Source organism: Chrysemys picta, chromosome 1 (assembly GCF_011386835.1).
Source record: "Chrysemys picta bellii isolate R12L10 chromosome 1, ASM1138683v2, whole genome shotgun sequence".
Taxonomy (NCBI): domain Eukaryota; kingdom Metazoa; phylum Chordata; order Testudines; family Emydidae; genus Chrysemys; species Chrysemys picta.
In genome coordinates this window covers 225,500,898-225,522,994 of record NC_088791.1, presented here as the reverse complement: position 1 = coordinate 225,522,994, position 22,097 = coordinate 225,500,898, and the positions used below count along the sequence as shown (strand labels likewise).

Here is a 22,097-nt window from a genome sequence, read left to right as displayed (position 1 = left end):
AAGAGACAGTTAGAGCACCTAATCTGATCCCCTACATATCACAGGCCTTTCTGCACCATATGGGGCAGGCAGAGCTCTGCCTGGGCGCAGGGGGAATGGGATGGGGGTAGATCAAGGAAAGAGGGGAGGGGAATGGGTGTGAGGGAAAGAGCTCCTGTCCCAGATGAAGGAATTTGGGGGCAGAGGAAAGGACCCTGCTCCACAGAGAGGGGAGAGGGTTTCTGTGAGTGCCAGGGGGCTCCATTTCCCCTTCCACTAGCTCCCCATTTACAGAGAGCCAGAGCAGTACCTGCAGCAGAGAGCGGGAGTTGCTGGTGTCCTGGGAGGCACAGGCCCTGCAGCTCCTCGGGCACCTGGCGCAAGTGCCGCATGATACGGAGCTGGCGCATCACATTGGCCGTGACGTCCTCCTGCTGCAAGGGAATGAGAACCTGTCTGAGACTCAGACGCCTCCGAGGAATCAGGGGGGATTAACGGCCCCTGGAACCAGCAGCATTTCCACCCAGCCTCTGCCCACCTCTGAGGGATGGATTTCCCCTCCTGACCCCCAGGATGGAGTCTTGTTGTCCTTCCTAGTGACCTCCAGTGGCAACCCCCTTCCTTGTACGGGGAGCTCCTGCCACTTCCCCCTCAGTGCCCCTGACAGCTGTTCCACCTCCAATCCACAGCTCAAGTTCTCAGACCCCTCTCCTCCAGCCCCATGCAGGTTGGGTAGGGAGGGGACTGTAGCGGGGGGGGGGCAGGAGGGATTCTGGCAGCAGTGAAGTGGGATGTGGGGAGGTTGAGACCTTTCCCCAAGTCACCCCAGCCACTAATGCTGAAGCCGCAGGATGGCAGCCCTGGTGAATGGGACGGATCGGCAGCCCCTGCTGACTAGGGTTACCATACGTCCGTTTTTTCCCGGACATGTCCTGCTTTTCGGCAATCAAACCCCCGTCCGGGGGGAATTGCCGAAAAGCCAAACATGTCCGGGAAAATGCTGGCCGGGTACTTCCTCTCCCGCGGCTGCTCTGCTCCGCTCCTCCCCTCTCAGACTTTAAGAGCCGAGCTGCCCGAGCCAGCGCTACTTGCTTCGGGCAGCACCCCCCCTTCCTCCAGACCCCGAGCCGCCGGCCAGGCACTTCCCTTCCTGGGCTCCAGCTGAGCTGCTCCGCTCCTCCCCTCTCAGACTTTAAGAGCCGAGCTGCACGAGCCAGCGCTACCGGGTGGGCGCTTCCCCTCCCGTGCTCCAGCTGCGCTGGGGAAGTGCCGGCCGGGGGCGCAGGGTCTGGGGGCTGCACGGCAAACCGTGAAGCCAGTAGAGCTGTGGCAGCCCTCTCCCCATGGCTGGGAGTGGGAGGGAGGAGGGGGCGGAGTTAGGGCGGGGAAGGAGCGGAGTTGGGGCGGGGCTAGGGGTGGGAAAATGGGCGGGGCCACGGCCCGTGGAGGGTCCTCTTTTTTTATTTATTAGACATGGTAACCCTACTGCTGACTGAATCCTCCTGTTCTCTCCAGAACGGGTCCAGCCTTGCCAGCAGCAGGGCAAGCGTCCCCTGCCCATGTGCCTCAGCCCTGCCTGGTCAGACGCCATCACCCGTCAGTCCTTGGCCTCCCAGGCTGCCAGTGATGGGAGCAACTCTGGGTGGTGGCTCGGGTGACACAGACACCAGACCACTAGGAATTGGGTGCGGCCCTGTGGGACAGGAGAGTCTCGCAGAGGGCACTTGGGGGACTCTCCTGCCCTTCCCAAGAGCGATAGCACCCTGTCCTAAGAACATAAGTCTGGGATGAGGCAAAGCTTGTCATTAATTAGCCTGGCTAAAGAGCTGGCTGGAGCTGCTCCGGGGACAAGCTGGCTCGCTCCTGCTCATGGAGGTGAATTCATCTCCCTTCCCAGGAGCACCTGCTCTCCCTTTCATTCCCCACCAGGCTTCTTGTGCCAGGCCAGCGAATGGCCACAGGATGGGAATGAGGCCTGGGCCGCGCCCCAATCTCCTGAGTCTAATGCAGCTGCTCACCTTGTCCCCCATCAGCTGCTGGGTTTCCCCCAGGAGGGAGTAGGTGACAGGGAGAGAGAGACACACACACACATTTGTCCTTCTGGTTGCAGGGCTTGTGTCCTTCCAATCCCATTGGTGGCTGCACAGTGGGCAGAGTCCTCGCTGCGTGCCCGGCCCAACAGAATTGCAGGGCGTGGTGTGGAACACAGAAAGAGATAGAGAGACTCATCCTCCAGCCGGGGTCAATCTGAGAGAAATTGGCTGGGGTCCCAGTCTCACTCTTCTAGCGGGTGCCATTTCCCAGCTGGGTTCCTTACTCCTCTGGTGCAGCAGCAGCTGGTAGAGCCGGTAAACCCCCTCCCTGGCCTGCCGGCTGATGTCCTTGGCTGGGTCACTGACGGACAGAGCTAGCTGTGCCATGTGGTGACCCATCCTGGGGAATTCCGCTGAGTTCTAATGGATGGGAGAGGGAGAGGGGACTCCATCAGCATTTTCCTGTCAGCTCCCAGTCCCCCCCGGGCCAGGACTCTCCTTCCCCTCAGCCCCTCTGCAGGGCCCTCCATGAGGACTTGCTTCCCCAGCTGCTCCAGGATGACAGGGAGGCATGAACCTGGAGCACAGTCCCCTTAAAAGCCCAGAGTCACCACTTAACTAGGACAAGAAGAACTTGACTCAAGCCAGGCTCACTCTCTGCTCTGACTCTGCCTCCCCAAGAGGAACACTCCTAACCCACAGCCCCTGCAGCAGCAGATCCTACAGCCCGTCGGAGCCAGATCACCTACGCCTGGAGTCAGGAAGCTGGGGTCAGAGGTCACTTACGTCAAACTCAGGGAGGGTGATGGTGAATCTGAGCAGGGCAGTGCTGCTCTTAACGGCCCTGGCTCTCTCTCGCGGCACCGTGGACACGATCTAGTAGTTAATGTGCTGTGGGGAAAGGAGGCATTGCACTGACTGCCCTGACCAAGGATGCCCACTTGGGGCCCGGCTAGGAGGACAGACTGGAAAATGGATCTAAGAGTGAAGGTAAAATTGTCCCCACCTCTCTCATCGGGCTCACCTCCAAGATGTACTGGAGCCTGTCGGTGTCTGGGGACTCTGCCAGCAGGTTCCCCAGCATGGCATCCAGGAGGTCTGGCAAGACCCTAGGCAGATCCTGAAAGCAAGGGAGAGCCATGGGTCAGAGTTAGGGAAAGTGGGGCTACACCTGCCACAGGATGGGAAGTGGGGTCTCTGGGAAACACTGGTGAGACCCCCAAACACATATCCTGGCCTCTCTCATTCACATCCCACTGCAGGCAATTAGCAAGGACTCATGGCAGGATGACAGCTGGCTCTTCAATCCATGACTTTAGCATGATCTACCTGCACTTGGGTGGTGTCCTTCTCCATGCCCAGGGTGAAGACGGCGTGCAGGGCAGCTCGGAGGAGGTGGGTCTCCAGCTCTGGCTCCACGGCAGGTGTCATAGTGCTGGCAAGAGAGAGGAGCCGGTATTAGACTGTGCAGTGCGGGGATGGGACTGGCACCAACACGCAGGTGAAACTGCAGGGAAATAGGCACAGGCTGGCGAGAATGGAAACTGAGGCACCGAGCCAGGGAATGACAAGGCCAAGGTTTCTCAGACAGACAGTGGCAGGGCAGGAATAGCCCCTGTTCCCTGGACCCTGCTGCCCCTCCTGTATCTGATCCTGGGAGTGAGCCTCTCCCCAAAGCCGTTGCAATGTTACTGGAGTGAAAAGAACAGCCCAGCCAGGAGAGAGTGACCCTTCCCCGCACCTCTGCCAGAGGAGCCACCCTTGGGCGGTGACCTGGGAGTGGGAGGGGCAGTGACTCCCAGCCCTGCGCCTGAGTTTCCTATTGACCTGTGGGACTTTGGGTAAGTTGCTCCCCGCTCTAGGCTCTGTCCCCAGCAGTCAAATGGGGATTTCATACTTTCCCACTATTGGAAAGTGCTGGGAGAATCCCCCAGCAAAAGCTGCTCTGACAGTGCTAAGCAGCATCTGACCATTAGAGGTCGGAGCGCACTGCCCAGGAGAAGGAGTGTTTGGTTCTGGGCTGTTGGAGTACGGGCTTGCAACCATCTGTGCACACATATTATACTAATTGCATCTAGACCACATCTCCCTAGTTTGTTTGTGAGAATGTCCTTATTAACACCAAGATGGATCACATCTACTGTTTACTTCACTAGGCCCGTAACCCTGCCAAAGAAGGAGCTAGGATTGGTTTGGAATGATTTGTTCTTGACAAGTCCATGCTCACTAGTCCTAAGAACCAAATTGTCCTGTAGGTGCTGACAAACTGATTGTTTAATAAGGGGTTCCAGTATCTTTCCAGGTATGTTAATGGATGGGAAGACGTTCTTTTTCAGGGATCTCTGACGAGAACTGGGGCACAGCACTTAGTTTGTTGAGGCCATAAAATGGAGACAGGCACCTCTTCTCTTCTCCCAGCACCCCAGATACCTAAAAGGGTGGGACTCACATCCCTCAATGGGCTTAAAAAAGACAATGGTTACAATGTGGCCCCAACCATTTCTGGTTTCTGCAGACTAGATGTTTTAGCAAAGTTTAGAATTCCTTGGTGCTCAACACCGTGAAACTCCCCTTTCTCCTTCACAAAGGGCTTTAACGCCCCTTATCTCACCCAGGCTCTCGACTGCCCAAAGTTGGAGAATTGTCCCTGTTCCCACTGCAGAGCACCCCCCACGACACACACACAGAGTCCTCCTGGTGGTGGGAGGGGAACAGAGGAAAGGACAGAAGACTTAAGAGATGAAGAGAAAGGAGGAAGGGATGGAGGAAAAGGTAAAACAAAAAGAACAAACCCTAATGTCCCCAGTGATTCTAAGGGACAAAATCCCAGGTGAGGAATAAAATTCGACCACCTTAAGCTAGTGTTTTCCATGCTTAGAATTCAGCTGGCGCCAGATGCATCAGACTGAACAGGTTCCAAACCTCTCGGAGGCTCTTACCTTCTAAACAGGGACGTCTGTTTTCTAGTAAAATCAGGAAAAAGAAAAGAGAAAACTCAAAAGAGGTTCCTCCTGGCGCTCATGTACATGAACCTAAATACTCTCTCAGTCCTCAAAGAGAGACCTCGAGAAGGAGACTTGCTGAAGCAAAGCTACAGGGGACTCTGAGGTTTCCCTGGCCCTGCGCCCCTGTCCTGCCTGGCTGATGTCAGCATCTCTCTGTGAGATCACCACCTCCCCAGCACATTTTGACCAATAGGCGGAGGTCCTGCAAAAGGCCTTTGTGATGTCACTGCCACACCCACTCCTCCCCTGCAGTGTTAATGTCCTGCCACAGGGCAGACACTTTGGAGGTTTGAGCTACACAAAGAGGAGATACTTAGATCTCAAAAATTAGATAAGATGTTTCAGTCTGAGCTAAGTAGGTGCTGCTTTTAACAATTGCAACATAATAAAATACAAATAAAATAGACTATTTCAGCCATTCTATTATGTCCTAATCTGATCTGAGTAAACAGGATAGGACACCTCATCTTATGCACTGCTCCTAGTGACACTCTCCAATAGATCCCCATTCTCCACCTGCCGGGAGGTAAATAGGGCGGATTGTTATCCCTACTTGAAAGAGGGAGAAGCTGAGGCTGAGAAAGGAGAATTGACTTGTCTTAGGTCACACAGCCAGTCCGTGGCAGAGTTGGGAATAGGACCCAAGAGCCCTGATTTTCAAACTAACCATCGGATCTTGAATTTCAGACATTGAATGACCTGAATAAAGTGCTCTCAAGTGAGTTCCAGACCAGCAAGAGTTCATAGTAATTATTCAGCAAGTATTTTAGGAGAACTGGAATGTTAGAGAAAATAATGAACTGCAGAGACGCAGCAAAATTTGTCGAACATATGACTGGTTATGACTATTTACTTGGTCTTAAAAGAAAACAACAGGGACCTGAGTCTCCTCCCTGTCAATAACCCCCTGCTCAGCCAATCAGGGTAGAGACCGAGGGGCGGGAGGATGAGGGTTCTCACCAGAGAGCCCAAAGGATGGCCCAGGTCACCGCTGAGGATCACTGTCTGAGCACTATTTCAGCCCCACATTTTTCGGTGGACCTCCCACAATGGGAGTTGTAGAGCAACCCCCATGACACACACACACCCCTCCTGGTGGTGGGAGGGGAACAGGGAAAGGACAAAAGAAGTAAGAGATGAAAAGAAAGGAGGGAGGGATAGAGGAAAAGGTAAAAGAAAAAGGACAAACCTTAATGTCCCCAGAGATTCTAAGGGACAAAATCCCAGGTGGGGAATAAAATTTGGCCACCTTAAGCTAGTGTTTTCCATGCCTAAAATTCAGCTGGAGCCAGATGCAGCAGACTGAACAGGTTCCAAACCTCTCGGAGGCTCTTACCTTCTAAACAGGGACGTCAGATTTCTAATGAAATCAGGAAAAAGAAAGGAGAAAACTCAAAAGAGGTTCCTCCTGGTGCTCACATACACGAACCCAAATACTCTCTCAGACCTCAAAGAGAGATCTCGAGAGGAGACTTGCTGAAGCAAAGCCACAGGGGTCTCTGAGGTTTCCTTGGCCCTGCGCCCCTGTCCTGCCTGGCTGATGTCAGCATCCCTCTGTGAGGTCACCACCTCCCCTGCACCTTTGGCCAATAGGCCGAGGTCCTGCAAAAGGCCTTTGTGATGTCACTGCCACACCCACCCCTCCCCTGCAGTGTTAATGTCCTGCCACAGGGCAGACACTTTGGAGGTTTGAGCTACTCTCTGGGGATCACCCCGCTCAATGAGTGTTCATTCTAGGAAGCAAGCCGGCTAGACAGTAAAACATCACAAGCTGCTCCCAATGCTACACTCGGTTTCTCAGAAATGAGTAGACTTTATGGCCAGAAGAGACAGTTAGAGCATCTAATCTGACCCCCTGCATATCACAGGCCTCCTGTCTATCACAATAGCTACTTTTGGGGCAAACACATTCCGGAAAGGCATCTAGTCTTTATTAATGACATCAAGAGATGGAGAATCCACCACTTTCCTTGGTAGCTTCTTCCTGTGTTCAATCATCCTCGCTGTTGAATATTTGTGCCTTATTTGTCATAGGAATTTGTCTCTTTTCACCTTCCAGCCATTGGGTCTTGTTCTGCCTTTCTCTGCTAGACTAGAGAGCCCTTTAATCCCCAGTATTTTCTCTCCATTAAGGCACATCAACACTTCAATGAAGTCCCCTTCAATCTTCTTTTGATAAGCTAAACAGGTTGAGCTCTTTCAATAGCTCACTAGAAGGCATTTTTCTCCAGCCCTCAGAACATTTGGTGGCTCTTTGCTGCCCCAGCTCCAATTTCTAGGACCATCTTTTTCAAAGGAGGACACCAACACTGGAGGCAGTATTCCAATAGCAGTCTCACTGCTGCTGTGTCACCTCCCTATCCTACTCACGGCTCTGCTCCTTCGTCTAATGATGGCTTTAGCCCTGTTCACCACAGCATCACACTGGGAGCTCATGTTGAGTGGCTTCTCCACTCTGGCCCCTAAATCCTTTTCAGAGTCACTGCTTTCCTGGATACACGTCCCCATTCTGGAGGTGTGGCCGGCGTGCCTTGTTGCCACGCATAGGACCTTGCATTGGGCTCTGCTCAAACTTGTTTTCTTTGAATGGGTCCAGCTGGCCGAATGAGCCAGATCGCTCTGTATCACTGCCCTCTCCCCATCAGGAATTACCACTCTGCTTGTATTTTGTCACCCCCCAATCTTATCCGCAGTGATTGTATGTTTTCTCCCAATTCATTGATAACAATTATTTTAAAAAATTAGTCCTTGAGAGCTTCTTCAGACCCTTAGTACCCAGGACCTGCTCCCCACATCACAGTGAGAAATGCTGTCCAGCCCTGCTGGTACATAGGGGATAAGCACAGAACAAACGTACCTTTAGGAGCTGTGTTGTCCATAGGCTCTGAACAACATGTGGGGGTCAGCAGATTACAAACGCACGACAGACCTGTAGTGTAGACAGGTCCCAACTGTGTCTCGGTTTCCCACCATGTAAAATGGGGAGAACAAACAAAACCTTGATTAGCTCCATTTGATAGCTGGGGAAACCGAGGCACCCAGCGGTGCAGAGACTCGCTCATGGTCCCAAAGCCAGGAATAGAAAACAGTAGATCTGATAGCCAGGCCTGGGACCTAACCCTGGTTTTCCTGGCCTTGCTGCTCTAAGTTTAGTCACAGCCTCCATGTCTTTTCCCCCGTGTCCCTTAACCCCACGTCACTGCAGAAGAGAGATTTTCTGGTAGCCAGCTGGCTCTCCTGCATGTGGATGTCGTTCCAAAAGACATGCTCTGGCTCAGTCCCATGCTATGGTTGGCTGAAGGAACCACTTGGTCACATTCTAGGCCCTGAGTTATACAGGAGGGGCGACTAGATGCACATAATGGTCCTTTCTGACCTGAACCTCTATCAATCGCTACATTTTCTGCTGCTAGGAAGAGAACTCTGGACCTATTTTCTCTCATTCACTTTTAGTCGGAATAATTTCAATCCAGGCCAAAGGATTTCCTCTTCCATTGTGTCTTCAGCACCTTTGCGAGCAACCAGTTACTGTTACCCACAGGTTTCCAGTTTCAACCTGTCCCAGGGTGAGATGGCCAGGAAAGGGGTTGGAGCTCAACTGCACCTGGCCCAGGTGATGCAGCTCCCTAGGGTGAAGGGAATAAGTGTGGGGGTCACGTGACAAGACGCAGCCTGTGATTAGGACCCAGGCCTGCTGAGAGATAGAAGGGCAGCCTGTGCTCAGCCAGGAGAGAGACCCCAAGGGAAGCAGGCATGGGAGGGGCTTGGAGAGTCCTTTAAAGGTCAGGGACAAGCTGGGAAGGGGCCAGGTTGAGCACTAAGGACCAGGCCCTAGGAGGGAAAGACAGGGCAGTTTAGGAGATGGGGCAGATAGTCCAGTTGGTTTCGGCTCCCAGGACCAGACACCCAGAGGTGAAGGTGATTGTCGGGGCTTCTGTCCTTCTTCCCCAGTGTAGATTTGATAGTGGAGAAGACTGATGCCGTTAGGGGGAAGTGAGTTACCCCAAGGTCACCCAGTGAGTTTATATCACGAATGCATACTCGGAAGGATCCAATAGAAACATGGATTTTCCAGTCTCTTCTTTCTAGGAGTCCCCAGGGCTAAGGTAAAACCCCTGCTGCCCCTCCCCATTCTGCTCACCTCCAAGATGTGCTGGAGTTTGTCTGTGCTGGGGGGTGCTGTCAGCAGGATCGAGAGCTCGTCATCCATGTTCTCGGCGCAGGCCTTGCTCAGAGCCTGCCAGCGGAGGGAGACCAGGGGTCAGGAGCCTGCATTAGCACCCGTGTGCCATTGATCAGGAGCTGGCTGAGGTAAGTGCCGCCTGGCTGGAGCTCGCACCCAGAAACCCTGCCCCAGGTTGGAACCCCCTCCCACACCCAAATTCCCTCCCAGACCTCACACCCGGCACCCCAACCCCCTGCCCCAGGTCGGAATCCCCTCCTGTACCCTAATCCCTCCCAGACCCCACACCCCCACCCGTAGGGTTACCATACGTCCGGATTTTCCCGGACATGTCCGGCTTTTGGGGGCTCAAATCCCCGTCCGGGGGGAAATCCCCAAAAGCCGGGCATGTCCGGGAAAATCGGGAGGTCAGCCGGCCCGCGGGGAGCCGGTCAGCCGGGCCCGCAGGGAGCCGGGTCGGCCGGGCCCGCGGGGAGCCGGGCCGGCGGGGAGCCGGGTCGGCCGGGCCCGCGGGGAGCCGGGTCGGCCGGGCCCGCGGGGAGCCGGGCCGGCGGGGAGCCGGGTCCGCCAGGCCCGCGGGGAGCCGGGTCCGCCGGGCCCGCGGGGAGCCGGTCAGCTGGGCCGGCGGGGAGCCGGGCCGGCGGGGGGCCGGGAGCCGGGGGGGTGCGCCGGGCCGCCGGGGGCCGGCAGTGCTGGGCGGGCCGGGGGTGGTCGGCCGGGGCCGGCACCCCAGGGCCCGAGCTGACCCAGGCTGGAAACGCCGGGGGGCCAGCCTGGGCCGCGCCTCCTCCCCCCACACCCCCCCTTACCTGCTTCAGGCTTCCCGCGAATCAAATATTCGCAGGAAGCAGGGGAGGGGACGGAGACTTTGGGGAGGGGGCGGGGTTGGGCGGGGCTGGGGGCGGGGCTGGGGGCGGGGCCGTGGAGTGTCCTCCATTTGGAGGCACAAAATATGGTAACCCTAGTGTCATCTCATTGTCTGGGGTGCAATGAATGGGTTGTTAACTGATTGGAACTTGCTGAAACCAACTCATAGCACTAGAGAATTATAAAAAGATCATGGGAAATCCCCAATGACCAGAACATTTGAACCTAACAACAAAGACCAGTAAGAGGTGACAGAGAGGTCAGTTAACTGAGCAGCTAGCTGGCCATAGCCCACTCATCCCGGTGACAACTTGTTTTAAAGATCTGAGCTGTCAATCAGAACTCTGAAGTAATGGTTGATACTGGGCCAGTGTGAGTGAGGTAATTGCTTCACATTTATTTCTCTATGCTATCATAAGGTCTTCCAATGCTGTGTTCCAGCTGACTAATAATCCCTGCTCTCTTCTGAAAACATTGCCTGTTGTAACTGCAAATACTTGCTGAGGTGCACTGGTCCCTGAAGAGGGAAAAAGTCTCTGACTAGGCATCTATCTCAGTGGATGGCCTGGAAAAGCTCATCATGTGAAGCAGGAGTGCTGAAGCACAGGGGCTGTCACAGAGGCAGTGAGGCTGCTTCTACCCTGAAGGAAGAGTGGGATCCTACGGGGTCTGCCACACTTAAAGGGGCTCCTCCAAGAGACTGTTTAAAAGCTGGAGCGTAGCACAGATCCTGTGGCTCCAAGACAGAGCCCCACCTGGGTTCTGTTATGCCTTTAAAGGCATGCAGCTGTCCCCGCCAAATCATAGTCAAATTCAAATTTCTTGAGAGAAGAAAAACAAAAAGCAAAGGAACACATTTGAAATTTCTTCTGCTATAGATCTGATGGGCAGAATAGAGGTAAGGATATTATAAAAGTTAAAAACCGGTATAGTAGTCATTTTGTCTTATGTTTTAGAGTTCAGATTTTCAGTTTATAGATCTCTGTGAGCCTTTGCAATGTTATAGCTTTTCTCTTACCACTGTAGCCTCTCAGTCAGTAACTGGTCTCTCTCAGGTGCAGTCACAACATTACAGGGAGTACAAATCTGCTCCCCTCATGAGGCATGAGAAGCCAACAGTTTGTGGAGAGCAGGGAGTATCTTAATGTAAACACTTCTCCTAGTTAAATCTAGGGCATAAAGCAGAAGGAATATTGGAGGGATCATTGTCCAGTGACATTTGGTCTTGTGTGCTTATCACATCAAAGGAAGCCTCCATTTTAAAATGCCAGCAGATACCAGTGAGGGAGCAGTAGCAGCAACAGCTCTGACCAAAGGATATGGGGATTATCTATCGATATGCCCACCTACATATCAACTAATTTGGCTGTCACCATTATATGTACTGTCTGAAGGATGGTGCCTTAGGCAAATGTCTAGTCAGTCTCTCCCTTTGGCTTTCAAATGGCACTTTTTGACAGAGCAGAGCATGGAAGCTGGGGCTAAGTTATAAAATGTTCACTAAATATCTCCACAGGCACGTGACATATAGCTGTCCTACTCTGATTCATTCTAGTTTTGAAAAGAACAAAATAGCTCTCTAATGATCAGTTTTATTTTAATGATTTTTAAAATCTTGCCTTACTTTCACAAGCCTGGTGAGATTTCTTGCCATATATCCTACTACATTATTAGGTTTTTCTATTGGGGTTAGAGTCAACCTCTTGGTCAAAGGAGATAAAACTGAAATATATATTCTAATCATTACTGTATTCCATGCAAAAAGAAATAAATGAAAATAACTAATTCAATGGTAAGGATGAGAAATTAAATTCTAACAGTGCAATTCAGAAGTGACGTTCTCAGCCTCCAAATGCACTTTATATCATGTCATAGTCATATGCACAGTACACAGTTTAACGTATGGTAGTGTGCCATGTTTTATCACTACTGACTTTCTCATCTGACCGTAATTATTTAAAAAAAGTTACTCTTTGTTTTGTTAATTTTTGTGCTATTCATCTTCACCTAATTTGAAATAAAGCATTGTGCACTTGGAAAAAATACAATAAATGTGTATTTTGTACCGCATTTTACTAGCAGCTCTTCATTTATATAACCTTTAGGCTGTGTTGAACTTGTTCTTCAATAGATACTCTTGTTTCATTATGTTCAGTTGTTTGAAAAAATAAAGAAACTGTGATATGAAAATTACTAATAGGAACAAATGACTTGTGTGATGAAAGTAAGGACTATTTACCAGATGGAGACAGCTTTTAGCTTACGGGCACCTCTCAGCAAAAGTAGTTCAGTGTCCCCAATGATCTAAGTCACTAAATTTTTAGATCACTGAAAAAGAAAGACAGAATAATTCTACAGTGCATGCCACAAAAATGTTCAGTGTGAATACTCAACCCTTCTTAACCAGATATTTTCCAAAAATGAAGTATTGCTTAGATTTTATTGAGATTTGCGAAATACTAAGTTTCATGTTTCAGTCTACAGCTATTGTTAACTGTGTTGGGAAACTCTGTTCAGAACATCAGGGGAAATGATGTAATTTGTGTGAATACATACACACAATCTATTTGTTCAAACTTGAGGTCAATGGGACTACTCACACTCAAGTGTTTGCAGGATCTGGTCTTAAGTGTTTGGAAGGTGTAATTTTCATTTTGTTGCAGTTCATTAGTAGAATAATTTTGGCTTAAATTATTTTAGACAGTGGAGGCATAGAAAAGTTGATGAGGGATAAAAATGTAGCTTGGTAAGTAATAATAATTAGCACTTCCATCAAATTTTTCATCCATAAATCTTCACTTTTTACAGTGCTTGATAGGAATTAATGGCTTTTCAGGGAGGGGAACTGCAGCAAACAAAGGTATAGTCTTGACTTGACTTCTTAACTCATGCCTCAGTGGTCTGATTCAGACATGCAAGGTCTGGGACTGGGACTGTCTATCTGCAGAAGCATAAAAGAAATATACCCTCTCACTCTTTGCCCACCCGTGCAAGGCCAGCCACCAACTAGCCCTAAATTTTCATTTGATGTAAAAGCTTGCTTTATCTGGCTATCTATGGCTCAATCCAAGCTAGTCATCCAAGGGATGTTCCAGACCCATATAACAAGCTGAACAGGCATCTGGTTTCAAAGTAACGCTAGTTAAGAATATGTAACAAAATTACATTACAGAAAATTAAAATACATTACAATAAATTACAGTACTATACCTACCAAATGTGTAATCAGCATATTAATGTTTAGCTATCTGCATTAATTTGCAATTTAGGAACAGCACAAAGGCCTCTTCATCGCTTAAACTGAAAGAGAAACAATGTGGTACTGATTTCATAATGTCTCCAGCAAAAAATGCATAGTACTTCATGTTCTGGGAAGAGTCTTCTGGCTTCTCGCTTCAGACCCCTGGAAAATCACCAACAGTTTGTTAGAATTTTATCCAAAGGCATTTGTCTTTTCGGTGATTGATGTCTCTGAAAATAAACCCAGTACCTCAAAGCTGCTTCATACCTGACTTGATTAAATATAGAGAAGATGAAGGTTAGGCTGCTCAAAGAGGACAATTGACATAAATAGTATCCTGGTTCTAGAATTTGGACTTCAGGAGTGGGTTCATTCCTTATAAGGAGAAATGAATGGATAGCCAATTGCAGGAGATTCTTTCTTAGACTTTATTAATAATGTGTTCATACTTGCTTTTCAACTTAAATAAAACAGAGAAGGCTGAAAGCCACAGCAAAGCTCATAACACAGGTAACTCCGCTTTCAGAGTTTCAGCTAAACACAGTTCTTGGTTTCCAAGTCAAATGGCTTTTCTTCCTGCTCTGTGAGCCCTGTAAGCTAGAACTACGAATGGTGGAAGATGCAAGTCACTTCAGCCTGAGTGTCACACCAAAACCAGTTGCAGACTAAGAGTTAACTCTGAATTTCCTGACTTATGTCAGTTTGTTAACCTTTTTGTAAAGTAGTTTCTATAGTGATATAATGCTAAATGGTGGATACAGAATTTAAATCCATTCTGTTTTGCTTTCTAGTTCGCTTTTGGTCTTCAGAGCTGATGTGGTGAAATATTTTCCACTCTAATTCGCAGAAGTTTAGGCAGGCAAAGATCAATTGGACAGAACAGTCAAATATAGCCTGAGATAGAAATACACAAATGTGCAGACAAAGCCATTTATCCCCAGAGTGTTAAAGTACCACAATCCTGTCCAATGAGCCAAGTGAGACAAAATTGTTCCGTGCTCTGAACTTAGACTAAGGACTTGGATACAAAGTCATTAATAATTTATGGACCATTTTTTACATCACAAATTGAGCCTGCTTTCTTGATCTTGTGCAGCTTGTAACTAACAGGTGAGAATGATTTCCACTTGGATTAACCTGTATTGATTGCAAATCTTAAAGCTCAACTCTACTCAGTAGCAGCAGCAACAAAAATCTATTCCGTCAAGGTAATGCTCCATTTTATATAAAATACAAATGAGTATAAGCTCTGGATAATGAACATAGCTTTTTAAAGCACATGCCTTTATAATGTCCAGTTTAAAAACCAGATAATCTTTCCCTACACCTCAAGTAGCTAGAAAGAACACAAGGCCATGTTCAGAAGGAGTTTTTTTTTTTTTTGCATGATTAAAATGAGTGTCTAGTACCATGAAATATAGTTCCTGCAAATATGGTCACTTTTAGAGTATCATTATACTGGTGTGTTTCACTTGTGGTTTCCATAGTTAGCATTTTTTGGCATAAGTAATGGCTCGGGAATTAGGTTAGTATCAAATATGAAAAATGAGTGCTTTCCAGTAACTTAGAGGCAGCCAAATATCACAGCATTAAGCCTTATTCAGACAGCATGCACTTACAGCAAAATCCTGCCAAAACTAGTCATGCATCATTTCCAGCACTTAAAAATGTCTATAAATGGTAAATAATACTGGAAATATTGCAACATTTTCAAGTGTGTTTGCAAGAAGAGAAATATTTCTAGTCTGAATTTCCCCTGTGAGGCTGTACAGACTCCTGAACTGTGAAATTTGTTGCTCTTCCAATAATTCTGTGGTCTCCCCAAGGTTCTCCAGCACTGACAAGTGCTGTCACAGTTTGAGAGTAGGTTGTGGTGAGAAGTGAGGGCACAAACTTTCAGATTAGGACTTTCCAGGCTTATCATCAGAATCATGAATTGAGTCCTTGACCCAGCTGTTGCTCTCCTTATTTGCTGCTACATTTAGCTTGCACTCAGATGTTCTTGACCCCTTGTTTCTTCCCCAGTACAACATGCTATAAGGCATGTGTGTCTACCAGGAAAAAACACAAGTATCAAGAATGCCTGAGTGCAGGCTCCAGGGGACAGGCAGGAGCAAGGTACAATAAGATGAGTTTACAAATAACTGCTTTAAAAGTAGAAGAGAAGATCCAAAAGTTAAGTTGGGAGGATGTGGGAGAGAAGGACTTAGTCTTCTCTGTGGCAAATATCCACAGCCCATCAGAGAGCTGAGTAGGGCAGCAAGGTAGGAGGAAAAGGGAAGAATTCAGCAAGTAAGAAAACAGAAATAAATAGAAGGGATCAGATCTTCAGCTGGTGTAAAGTGTCTTAGCTCTATTGATTTGAATGGGGCGATGACAATGTATACCAGCTCAGGATCTGTCCGATAGCAGGAATAAATTCAAATAAAAAGTAAACATTTGGGGGCTTAGCCTAACATTCTGAAATTCACTATTTTCCAACTTTTAAACTGTAGAGCTTTATCAAGACAAAGAAAAATACTAATCTTTGCAGGTGTGTTAAAAGGCTTTCAAAGGGAAAAAGGGGGCAAAATATAGGCACAGTCCTGTATATATAGCCACGTGAACTGCCACATAATTATCCTTCTCTGTGCATCTGCTGCATAACTAATGTAGAAATTAAACTTTCACTAATATTTCATTTGGAAAGGACAGAATAAAAAGGAAGACGAGAGTGGTGTGCCTGAACATGAGCATATGCATTCTGAAATTATGATTTTAAGGATAGTATTTGAAATATAAAGTTAATTGAATGCACAGTGAGCCTACTACTTCAGGTCTTCTTTAGATTAATATATGCCTCAATTTCCTTACTCTCTCTGTCAGCAAGATTTGCAGTAGTCACCTGTTCTAAAAATCTGTCTGACAGCTTAAAATCTCAGCAAATGTAGATTTTATAGTTGTAGGATATCAAGTTAAGTGGAAAATAGTATCGTAGGGATTATTCCTCCTTCACCAAAGACTTGCTTTGTCAGTACAAAATCTCCTTCTCTTGGCAGATAATTTGTTATCAGAACAGTCCCACTCTTTTCACCTCTGCCTCTCATAGGGATTCAGGGCTCGTATGAGGCGTACCGCAAAAGCTGATAGAGCAGTCATGCTTCTTCAGGATTTTCCAGAAAGCTGCAGATTAGATTTTTTTCCCCAGTTTTTCAAACCCTCAGATTTGTTTTTAAACAAGCTTTTAGAAACTGCTGATATTTCAGAGACCTTCTTTTCTGCCATCTACTGCTTCACTTTTTCTCAGTCCTCTTAACTAAATAAAGATTCCTCCTACCTTTCTCTTAATGAGGATGAACTCCCTTGAATGTTACAATTCTTAGCTAATCATTACCAGTATTTCTCAGTACCAAGATTCCAGTTCGAAGAGGGAGGGTAGTCACAAGATTCTGAGCACAAATGTGGCTGGGAGGCCTCTGTAAAGCCCCTGAAACTTTCTCCTCTTAAACTTTTTAGTTCTGGCACTATCAAGTGTAATAACAAATACACTATACTTATACATGCACACCTATTACAGTATCTCCAACACATAGTTACTACAAATGCCTGGTCTACACGATGTGCTAATACGCACCAGTTGGGGTGTAAATTCTAGTATGCACCAGCATCTCTCTCACTAACAGGCCTGTGTGGACCTAGCAGGCCCTCCTGGTGGGCACTAAAAGTTCCCTAGGCCATTTGAAATGGAACTGATGTATGTATTTTCTATTAGTTTTGTGCTTTGGAAATTAAAGAGGAAGAAGGGTAAAAGGATGGCCAGGTGAGGAAGAAAAGAAAAGAAAATTATGGTGATTGCGCATGCAAATAGTGATTTGCAGGTTGCACCAGACTAGAAAGTTGTGAACAGTAAGTACAAGACTTTAAATATTTTTTTAGCAGCATAGCAATACAATGAAATTCATTTTGGTGAAAGTGGTGATGACTGGCTGAGGGGAAAAAGCAGAAGGAAGACCCCAAGAAGGAAATGGTCATGCAAACCATATAGAATCTTAGGGACCCATGGAAAGTGGAAAAATCCAAATATTAGGGATAATGTGGGTTGGAAAGCAAACTAGCGTAATTAACTGGAAATTCAGATTGGATATGTGTAAAGAAATATTGGAAGCCTCTCCACCCAAGGAGATGAATGACTTGTTGCTATTTGCCAACATGCTCCTCATAAGCCACATAAAAAGTCTGTTATTTATATTTTATGGAAGAAAAAAAAAGAAAAAAGATATGAAAAAGATTTTTTGGAGGAAATAAGGGGGAAAAGTGGGAAAGGGAAAATAGAATAGGGACAGGATAGTTTTGTGAGGGAAGACAGAGCAATAATGGGAAAAATCAGAGGTGTTTTGGGAAAGAAAAGGGGTGGAGTGATAGGTATTTTTTAACAATGTCTTGAATTATAAAATGGGGAGAAAGAAAGGGAGTGGGGAGAAGAAAATAGTACCATATATAGAAGAGGTGATAACCACAGAACGCCACTACCTGGAAGCAAACCTATTGCTTCAAATTCGTGATTTTCCTATGGCTCATTTAATAGTCTCTCCCTGGTGAATGGATGATCTGGGGTATTGCCCCATGACCAAACCTCCAAGTCTTTTCCCATCAAAAAATCAATGAAGAGGCCAATGGAGAAAAAAGTTTCCACTCAATCCTTTGCTGTGTACCAGCTTTATCCCTGGGCTCAGCAGTCTTCTCAGGCCCCTCTATGAGCTCTTGACAGTTCCTTTCCAGACTTGATCAGGAGTTACTATACCACCTCTCTTGGTGGTACTGTAAGGATGTAGTGTTGCCCTGATTCTCTGTCCATCCTAAATAACAGCCTGAAGTTCCCTAATAACTGAAGCAGCCATCCATTTCACTCTTCAGTCTTACTTCACTTGTCCCGTACTTTCTACATTGGGCCTGTTATCCTGAAAAATGGATTTTGTGGCACTGCTATAATAACCTGGCAGAACAAGGAACAATGGTCTCAAGTTGCAGTGGGGGAGGTCCAGGTTGGATATTAGGAAACACTATTTCACTAGGAGGGTGGTGAAGCACTGGAATGCGTTACCTAGGGAGGTGGTGGAGTCTCCTTCCTTGGAGGTTTTTAAGGCCCGGCTTGACAAACCCCTGATTGGGATGACTTAGTTGGGAATTGGTCCTGCTTTGAGCAGGGGGTTGGACTAGATGACCTCTTGAGGTCCCTTCCAACCCTGATATTCTATGATTCTATGAACCTGCCTATTGTCTCCTTACTCTGTTCTTTCTGAGGTAAAAGTTCCTGGGGTTTTTAAGGAAACACTAAAGGACACAGATATAACCTTCCAATAAAGTAATTGACATAGGCAGTATTCTCTCTAGAACAAAGTATCTTTTTATTTAAGTGACTAATAATCCCTACTACAATATGATTTAGAAATCTTAAACAAAGCAGAAAATCCCTGAGACACAAATCCCTTATTGCAAGTTAAAGAGCTTTCATACTACAATAGCATGTAGTTCAAATGATTCTAAGGGAACCAATTTGTTGCAAGTGGCCAGTTTGATGACAACAGATCTTAAATTTGCTTTTAGAGTTTACATAAGTAAAGTACAGTTAACACACACGCACACATATTCCAAGAATACACATATTAAATACTATGTTAAACAATGCTACACTAAAAATTATATCAAAAACGTCAAGCTTATTCTATAAATCAATTGTAAGCAACTTGCAGCTCATCAGGGTAATCTCATTGCAGGCCGTGAGACATTTTGCTGACGTTGACCATCCACAGGCACTGCCCCCCACAGCTCCCAGTGGTTGTGGTTCTCTGTTCCTGGCCAATGGGAGCTGTGGGAAGTGGCGCCTGCACGTCCCTGCGGCCCCTTTGCCTGCAGGCGCCGCTTCCCACAGCTCCCATTGGCCAGGAACAGAGAACCACAACCACTGGGAGCTGCGGGGGGCAGTGCCTGTGGATGGTCAACGTCAGCAAAATGTCTTACGGCCAGCAATCAGATTACCCTGATGAGCCTGCAGCCTAGGGATTTACCAAGCTGGAGCTCCCCAGCTCCTCTTGCCTTTCCCCAGCACTACTCTATCTCACGTGTCCTTCTCTCTCTATGGACAGAGAGAGAGAGTGCAACCCCGCTCCTCCCTGAGCCCGTATAACAGGGCCAAGTGTGGCCTGATTGGGGCGTGGCCCCAGCTGTGGCTGCTTCCCTAATCAGTCTAGCCTTTCTCGCAGGAGTCAGGTAACTGCCCCACTACAGACATGTTTTGCACATGCTCAGCATCAACCGTGATCTCAGAGCTATGATTGGCATCTCTGACCTTTAAAACAAGTTGTGTCTGGTCTGAGTGGGCTCTGACCATTTAGCTGCTCAGCTAACTGACCTTTCTGTTACTACTTACTGCATATGCTCAGTAGCTACCAATCTTGCACATGCTCACTGTTATTTACCTCAGAGCTGTGATTTTGCTGATCCTTTTCGCCAGGGCACCATTTTAGAAATCCTAGGATTTCACTGAACATGCTCAGGGTCCATCGCAGGGTGAAATGATTTTTCAGAATAGAGATCAGAAATACAAAGTAGAGACCTGAGAATTTTCTCTAGTAATAGCCATTTTAACCCTTCACCCTGGCCCCTTCAGTCAATGATCCAACAAGCCTGGACCAAATTTGTTTCCTTGGCTCCCACAGGGAGTCATGCTGGCTATTCAGGTGCCTCCCCAGCAAGCCACTTGTAGGCCTGGCTTGACATGGGTAACTGGACATGGGTGAGGCCTTTGGGGAGACAGGATTAGGGAGGAAAATGAATCAGCAGCCTGGAAACAGAATGTCTGTGCTAGCGAAGATAAGGGGGAACACCCAGGGAACCATTTATAATGGACAAAAGAAGAATGGATAAGATAGTTGGAAATGTAAAGATGAGGTAAAGAATAAGTTGTGCATAGACAGAGCATGCTGTACAGGAATTGGTTTCTACAAAGTAACCAAGCCAATTCCAAAAAGTGTAATGCAGTGTATAGTAAATGCAATATATGTGTAAATGTATCTTAAAAAAAAATTGTTATTTAACTTTGAATGTGTACTATGTCCTATACCCACACCCTACGCTTGAGTCTAATCAGTTCAGCATAGCCTTGCTGTATGCCAAATAAAGGAACCGAAGTAACAAGTCTGGTGACAAACTGAGTTCTTGGATAACTGCCAACATAGTGGGTGCCATGGCTCGGATCTGCTCATCTGAAGCAGCTAACATACATACCCACTCACGGTAAGAATTACATGCTAGCATTAAGGGAAATGGCATTGAAAGGATTTAATAATTTAAATACGAAGTTAGTACCATGCTGAAGAAGTGGGTTAAATCTAAAGGTGGACCCTATGGACTCCCCAGAGAACTATTAGCGGGAGCCTGGAACCGGATAAAAAGGAACACCAGAGGTGGCATTAAATAAATCCATTTTAAAAAATGCTTGGCAAAGCAAGGCAAAAATCTGTTAAATGCCACTAAAAAATAGGACCCATTTGGCAGCTATAAAAGAAAAAATTGTATCTAGGTTTTTGGGTTTTTTTTTTTTAACCTAAGGCAAAAAAAAAGCCCAAATCAAAGCAGCAGTTTTACAAGGATTATTTCTAGTGGCTAAAACCTTACAAACAAAATGTGCCAAAATTTTGTTTACAAATAAACACTAAAAGTATAAAAATCAAGTTTAAAAACAAACAAACAAAAACCACCTCTAAATAAAAAAAATCCTAAAAGGTAAAGAAAAAAAATGTTTGTTACTATTTGCAGAAATCCATAGTAAAAACCAGCCGTCCTTCAAGTACTGTATTTAGTAAATACCTCTTTGCAGGCAAAGTATACAAAGTTTATTTAAAGAAAAAAAAAGAGCTTAAACTTGCCAAAAGTCGACTAAAAATGTTATTCTAAACAATAAAATAGAAAAGTAACAGTCCCAAATTTAATAGCTTGTCATGTCTTTAAAATGTCTTATTAAACAATTATAAACTAAAATAAGTATTTTTTTCTTTTTTTAAAAAAAAGATGTGCAGTTAAAAGAAGCTTTTCCACAAATTAACACTGTAGAGCTCAGAGAGAATTAAATAGTCATGGGTAGCTAAAGTAATAAGGTGTTTTTTTTAAATGTCAGTGTTGAGGGAAAAAATGCTTGGTTTAATAACAAAAACCAATTATAGCAGTATAACTTGATGCAGTCATGCCTGCTAAGGAAAGGTCAGGTGGTGACAACTATCACCACAATGCTTCCTCTTCCCACCCCCACAAAAAAGACTTTATGGCCATTCTAAAAAAAAACAAAAACAAAAACACATTGGCCCTTCCCAATAAACGTGTCTGTAAATAATGGATTGTGCTGGCTGCAGCAAGTTAAACAAACAAACAAACAAACTCTAATTTAAATTGTTTATAAACAATTTAATTAAAATCACCAAAAGAAATAAGGATTTCTATATGACTTAATTGCTTCCAAATGTACTAGTACAAATGTAACTTAGGCACAAACAAATAAATAAATAAATTCTAGTGCTCAGTTAAAAATAAATAAATAAAACAGCTAAAACCATCTGTCAAAGTTAAGTGTAACTGTAAACTTACAAAAGTCTCAAGTAGCTAACCCTCCCACCCCAAGCAGAAATGGAATACAACAAAAAACTTTGCTATAATCCAGCAATTATTAAAGCCCAGGCCAAAAAAAAAAAAAAAATTGTAAAAAAACTTATTCAAAGCATAAATATAAAAATAAAAATTGCAGCTTAAAAATGTAGGCA

General features: G+C 46.4%; 1 long non-coding RNA gene across 1 annotated transcript; it reads right to left on the bottom strand.

Moving 5' to 3' along the window:
- Positions 1-1,429: 1,429 nt before the first annotated feature.
- Positions 1,430-8,948, bottom strand: LOC135980756 (uncharacterized). The gene is made up of 3 exons (XR_010597656.1): positions 7,875-8,948; positions 2,799-3,447; positions 1,430-2,432 (listed from the first exon to the last, which is right to left on the bottom strand). It is a non-coding gene; the product is annotated as an uncharacterized LOC135980756 (long non-coding RNA).
- Between the last annotated feature and the right edge of the window lie 13,149 nt (positions 8,949-22,097).